This window comes from Alexandromys fortis, unplaced genomic scaffold (genome assembly GCF_014885135.2).
Source record: "Alexandromys fortis isolate MF-2015 unplaced genomic scaffold, M_Fortis_MF-2015_v1.1 scaffold_115, whole genome shotgun sequence".
Lineage (NCBI taxonomy): Eukaryota > Metazoa > Chordata > Mammalia > Rodentia > Cricetidae > Alexandromys > Alexandromys fortis.
The window spans coordinates 1,362,253-1,368,252 of NW_026067989.1; positions in this window are offsets into that span (position 1 = coordinate 1,362,253).

Consider the following 6,000-nt stretch of genomic DNA (forward strand, 5'->3'; position numbering starts at 1 on the left):
CAATGGGAGAGGGGAGGAGCTGCGGGGAGCCGCGGGGGGCGGGGCCGAAGAGGGGCGGAGCCGCGCAGCGCAGCTCTCTGCTCTGCGCGGGGGCGGGTCTCTAACGCCCCGCCCATCTAGGGAGGTCGCCTGTCGGCCCCGCCCACTCAGGGCCGCTGCTCTCCACGCCACCGCTTTTTCCGAGTCGACTCCGCCTAGGCAGATGGATTGTGGTTCGAATCCCTGTGGCCGCGGGCTGCTCTTCCCCACATGGCCAGGCTGAGGTGGCGATGGGTGTAACCCAGAGAATTGCACAACCCGTGAACAACAGGGCAAATGCTTTATTTAAACCCATGTAACTTCACACAAAGCACCAGCCCCCCGGTCTAAAGACAAGTTATACAGGGGTGAGAGCAGGGAGGATAGGGCTTTATCCGCAAACATTCCTCTCCAGATGGTATTTTCTTGAATGAATGAAAGAACTGAGGTGGAAGATCCAGAAAGAACAAAGGAAATTGAGGTGGGCTGTGTGTCATTTTGTTAGGGAAGGCCACTCCCTAGACTGTATGAGATACCGTCCTTGTACAAACCACATAGCAGAGTTACATCCATCCTGTGACATTTGATTCCAAGTGATGGGACCATGAGGTTCTGTCTCAAGAAAATCTTCTGGCAATCCAGGAAATTGATCCAGTGGTATTCCAAATATTAGCTCCAACACACTCACTCTTGGAAAATAAAAAAAAAAAAATACAAACCCAAAACCTATTCAGAGGAGGGATGCACACACCACCATGTACCAACTCAATAGAGTTGGTTCTCCCTGTCTGCGGTGGATTCCAGGGGTCAAACTCAGGTAGTCAGACTTGCATGACAAACACTCTTACCCTGAGCCCTCTCACCAGCCCAATACACGCTCTTCAAAACCAGGTTGAAGTGAAATAATTTTGCATTGTGGTGCTTTTTATTTTGTCAGAGTCTTATTATATGGCTGTCCGTTTGTTATGTATAACAGGCTGGCGTTGAACTCGCAGAGATCCGCCTGCTCTTGCCTCTTGAGTGCTGGGTTTAAGGGCATGAATCCCCCATGCCAGCTTAAGTTTAGGTTATAGTCATTTTAACAGTATTTCTTAAAATTATGCCTCTGAGCCTGCGCCAGAGGCAGTCTCTTTGAAATGAAATTCTCCGTGTGTCTCTCTCTCTGTGTCGTGGCGAGGGCAGGGGGTGGTGAAAGTCTGATATCAGGCATCTTCATCTGTTGCTCGGGACCTCATTCTTGGAGACAAGTTCTGTGTCTGACCCTGAGCTCGCTGCTCTGGCTAGACTGGCGGTGAGGAAATCTTGGGGATCTGCTTGTCTTTGTCTCTACAGTGCTGGGATTACAGGTGGCGCCTGGATTGCTCTCATGCATGCTGGGAACTGAACTCAAGGCCCTCATGCTTTCACAGCACGCATTCGCCCACTGAGTCTCTCCAGCCTCTAAAATGTTTTCTAATTTGTTTGTTTGTTTGTCTTGTTTCTCTAGACAGGGTTTCTCTGTGTAACAACTGTGGTTGTCCTAGAACTCGCTCTGTAGATCAGGCCGGCCTTGTACGCAGAGATCTGCCTGCCTCTGCCACCCGAGTGCTGGGATTAAAGGCGTGCGCCACCACCGTCCACTCCTAAAATGTCGTTTTCTAAGAGCCCCAAACGACGATGACTCTATGGCCGTAGAATCCCTGCCTCAGTTTCTCCACAAGCACTGTGATTGGTCATTGCTTCTGTACATGCTGTTGGTAGAAAGTAAAGCTTTAGGGAGAGAAGACACAGGGGTTAGGTTGAATCTAAACCATTCGTTTCTAGTTTTAATCTCAGCAGTTCCTTCACAAACTGATTAGTTGGCAGGAATTAACATAGATTACCTTCCCACACTCAGTCATTTTCCAGGACTGAGACTCACTCGATATAAAATTGAAGGATTCCCGTTCCTAGCCAGCTGTTGGCCTAGGCATTTACCTCTCGGAGAATAAATGGACTTTAAGACAGTCACTCTTCTGGGGGTTAGTAAGCACATTCATCCATGCGTCCATTCACTAGTGTTTGTTAGTGCCTGGGGAAACAGAAGGCTGAACACACCTCCCAAAGCCATGGGCCCAAAGACTTGTCCATAGCGGGGTGGCCCTTTATCCTCTTCACCGTTGGCCTTTAAACTGTCCCAGAAGCAGATCCCGGCAGGAGGAATTGGTTCAAATCTAGTAGTCCTTCAACATCTGGCAGAGATTAGTTCCAGGACCCCCTCTACCAGGTGGCAGCGTCTGGGGATGGGCGAGTCTGATAGAAAATGATTTGCTTATAGCCTCTGCCCGTCTTCCCAAATGCTTCAGATCCTCTCTGCATGACGTACTCTGACTGCCACGCAAGGCTGTGTAAATAGTTGTGATACCGTATTGTTTTGAGAGTCATGACAAGGGGGAAAAGTCTGCCCATGCTCAATACAGACAAGTGCTTTCCAAATGTTTCTGATCGGTTGGTTAAATCTGTGGATATAGAGCTGGGGGTTGAAGGGCTGATGGAAATTCATTTGGGAGATGAGCTGGGAAACACTGGTGGAGAACTGGGGAGGGAAAGAACCAACAGAGAAAGCATGGTATCAAGCAAGCAGCTGCTGGGGGGTGGAAAGAGCCAAGGCTTGTGTCACAGGGGATGCAGATAAGCCCTATAGAAGACACCCCCAAAGATCCTCCCCAAGAGGAATGAAGACATGGCTACCCATTACCCATTCCGAGTACTTGTTGGCTAGAAGGTTCCTCAGCAGGGGGAGAATTTAACTCCTCCCCACACCTTTATCAGTAGAGAAAGCATAGAAGCAAGAAGCCCTTAGCAGACTTGTGAGCACCAGAGGGTGTTACAGGGGCTGCTATTATACTTTCTACATGGGAACCTGCACCTGACACAGGGCCCCACAGAGGAGGGGCTGGCAAATATAGGTTCTGTAAATATTATCCATTGGGCAATAGGATCACAGAGTCCCCAGGAGTAAGGAGTGTTTACAAAAAGGGCTCCCTATCTGTTCCTTTCCCTATTTCAATATTTGGTTCAATCTCTCACAATATTCATTTCAGGACGGAAGAGTGTGGCATGGTGTAAGCTCTGCCTTCCTTCTGCCCCTGCCCCTTCCTCCTCTGTCACCCTCTAGCTGTGCGATGCAGACTCCAACCTGTGGCTCCCTTTTGCCAGGCCTCTTCAGCTCTTCCAAGGAGTAGCTGGAGAAACAAGTCACCTCCAGAACCCATGAATACAATGCCTTTGAGGGAATGAAAGGCGCTCTGAGGCTAAGGACTTCCAAGATGGGCCTCAGTCGGCTAAATCACCCATTCCCCAGCCTTATGAGGACGATCCTATGTCACTGTCCAGCCTCTGGGTGCCATCTGCTCAGTGACAGACTCCAGGCTGAAGCCTAAGAAACAGGTTTCTGCCGTCCACAGATGACCATCCACAATGTAGTATTCTGGTGTGGTTAGGAGATTTCAACACAGTTTCATCAGAGAGACCTGGAATAGTCCAGGCAGGGAGTTAACCCACACACAGCAGAGGCGAGCAGAAGTTTGAAGGAAGTGTGGAAGGTACCCAGGCCAAAAGGTTTGCATCTGGCAAAGAACAACATGGGCAAAGGCTAGGTGGTAGAGACTAGGATCCCCAGGGTGGATATCTGGCAAGATTGACCAGGAAGAGAAAGGGAGGGAGAAACTGTTTCCAAAGCTGATCACAGGAGAATGGGAGTAATGTGCATGTTCCGTATCTTGATAGAGTGATGGTTACATGGCTGGAGCAAAATTCATCAAATGGTGCACTCTCCAAAAGGCTAAAACTTGGTCTGCAAGCAAATATACTTGAGTCAACCAGACTCCAAAAAAGGGACACCTTTGGTTTCAGTTGCATCTTTAAAGCAAATGAAGCATTCTTATTAGAAAGAATTAAACACATAAGATTAATTACCAAGCACGGTCTATGAGTTCATGACAATGCTTTGATTTCTATTACTAAATTGTGGGTATTATTTTAAAAGAGTATGTGGAAAAGTAAAGGTATAGTACAGTTTTAAAGGTGGTTTTGCTTTGTTGACTATAAAAGGATGCCAAATGAAATTAAATTTCACACACACAAACACACACACACACACAAGACACACAGTACTGGAGAGATGGCTCAGAGGTTAAGAGCACTTGTTGCTCTTGCAGAGGACCTGAGTTAGGTTCCCAGCACCTACAGGTGGTTCACAGCCTTCTATAATTCTAATCTCAGGGGACCCAGCACCCTCTCCTGACCTCTGCAGGCACCAGGCATGCACACGGTGCACAGTTGCATACACACTGGGTAAAACACTCATACGCAGAGAATAAAATAAATAAGTCTGGTGGGTTTTTTATTCAAGAAAAGTCAGGGTAAAATATACAGTATTTTTATGGCTTATCACAAGCCAGGCATTGTTTTAAATACCCTACAAATGTGTAGAACTATCTAACCTTCAGAATGGCTCCCTAAGGGACGGTCTGTAGCTATCTCCATTTTAAAGATGAGGAGACTGAGGTTTTGAGAGGTAATGTGAGTAACCTGCCCATTGTCCCCAAGGCTAGTCAGAGGAGGAGTGACTGGCTGCAGGGCCCATACATATAAAGATTGCATTTTGGAATGTGTCCTGTATCTCTGGGAAGAACAGAGACGGTCAGAGTTAACCTCCTGGTGGTGGGACCTCAACAAAGGATTTGTGACCGTGACATCTGTGATCATTTCCTCAGGGTGCTCTTAGAGTAACTGAGTCACAGGTTGGGGACCCACAGGGCTGGGAAGTGATGCCCCACACTAATTCAACTAAGAAGTAACAGGAGAACTTGAAAGGGGCAGGATGGGGTGGTAGGAGTGTGTTTAGAACTGTGATGCAAATGAGCTTGGGGAACCTCCATCAGCGAGGGACAGGAGTCACCTGTGAGCTGAGGTTCTGGCCTGAGTGAAACGGCTATGGTGGTGTCACTTCCAGGACAGGGTACATAGCTGGAAAAGGGAACGAGGGAAATGCATTTTACACACGTGTCATGTTAAATTAAAGGCACTGAAGGAGGCCCTGAGGGAGATTCTGCAGGCAGCGGCACACTTACTCTCCGGCATACATTCTGAGGCATACAACATCGGGTTATGCTATCTCACAAACAACTTAAAATGTACCACACAAACTTAGACAGCTCCAGCATCATTAGGTCCACAGCTCCAACATCATTAGGTCCACAGCTCCAGCATCATTAGGTCCATGGCTCCAGTATCATTAGGTCAAGGGCTCCAGCATCATTAGGTCATACAATCTTATAGGACCACATTGTTTATGTACCAATGTCTGTCACTGAACTATTGTTTCTGTGGAACTGAAGTTCAAGGTCCTTGGCAAAGTTTGGAAGCCTAAACATGCAAACAGAGAGACAATGTCCATGAGAAGGACAGCAATGACCATGCACACAGTACAGAGCTGTAGGTACTTGGGGACAGGAGTCCTGAACAAAGAGAATAAATCCCACAAAAGAATGTATCAGTCAGCTCTTGCCACATAACAAAACATTCTGAGAGCCAAAGGCTTAAAACTCTGATTTTACATTATATAGTTTAGGCTTCTGTGGGTTAGCTAAGGCTGAGGGTGGTTGGTTGGCTTGCTCACAGGTCTCTGGGTGGTCTGGACACATGCTCTCTAGCCTGGGCTTGACTAGAGTGAACTAGAGGCTGACTCTCTCTTCCGAGGATCTGCGAGGACAAGTAAACATTGCCATTGGGTTAATGATGGGAGCAGAAGGAAACAAGAGAAATGCACGAGGTCTCCTGGAGACGAGGCTCAGAACTCTGTTGCTTCTGTCTCATTCTTCTGGCTAAATCACATCACATAAACAAGCCTGGATCCAAGGAGAAGGGAGGTATGGGCAGAGATGAATGTTTGGCACTAGAGATATGATGTACAGCTGAGTCCAAGAAGGGGTAGGGTGCAGTCGGACTTTTCTTTGGGCC